Source organism: Rattus norvegicus, chromosome 9 (genome assembly GCF_021556685.1).
Source record: "Rattus norvegicus strain SHRSP/BbbUtx chromosome 9, alternate assembly SHRSP_T2T, whole genome shotgun sequence".
Taxonomy (NCBI): Eukaryota; Metazoa; Chordata; class Mammalia; order Rodentia; family Muridae; genus Rattus; species Rattus norvegicus.
Genome location: NC_141542.1, coordinates 113,550,001 through 113,551,144, shown reverse-complemented (window position 1 = coordinate 113,551,144; position 1,144 = coordinate 113,550,001).

Below are 1,144 nucleotides of genomic sequence, written 5' to 3'. Positions count from 1 at the left end.
TATATACACATACACACACATATATACACATGCACATATATGCACACACACATATATATACACATATAAGCACACACATATACACACATATATATACACATACACATACACACACATATATACATATGCACATATATGCACACACACATATATATGTACACATATAAGCACACACATATATACACATATAGGCACACACATATACACATGCATATATACATGCACACATGTATACATATATACATGCACATATATACACATATACATGCACATACATACACACACAAATATATACATGCACATGTATATACAGGCATATACACATACATGCACACATATATACACGTATATACATGTGTATGCACATACATATATACATATATACGTGTGTACACATATACACACATATATGCACATACACACATAATTTTTTTAGTCAAAGAATCCATGTAACTTAAAAACAACCACAAACCCTATCATTTCACTTTAAGAACCTGCCTCAAGCACGCCGCTGTTCTTACAAAGTCATGTAAATAACACAGCACCAAATGCATTTTTCATGTATCATGAATGAGAATATTTTTGACCCTCAGAGAGCCTGACATGCCCAGCAAGTAAATAGTATATTTTAATCCTGTGGAAAACCTAAACCTTTACAAAAAATTTCCTATAACCACAACAAAACCATATGAGACAAACCTGACACTAAGATGTATGTGAAAATGGAAATATTAAGAGATGATTAGAAACTAAAATAAAAAAATACCAACTAACTCAGTAATCTAAATTCATCATTTGAAGGTATTATGGAGTTTTTACAGGAAAATGCCTTCCTTATAATTTTATGTCTTAGACAAACTATGTTAAGGAATACTTTTCAGTATGGGTTCTGCCCTTACATGACTAAGTTAGGTAGGATGGGGATAAAGATAATAGCAGAAAGTAGGGGGAAAAAACTAAGTAAAATATTATTTTTCAAATAATTATCTCATTGCTCCAGCCTCTTCAATGCCCAGCTTAAAATTTTCAGTTTCAACTCCCTTCCTCCTTAGCCCTTCTAGAAAGTAGGTCAGTTCAATTCACCACACAGCTGAGGACACAGAGGCGGCCCTGGACCTGTTTGACATACACTGACATATAAATG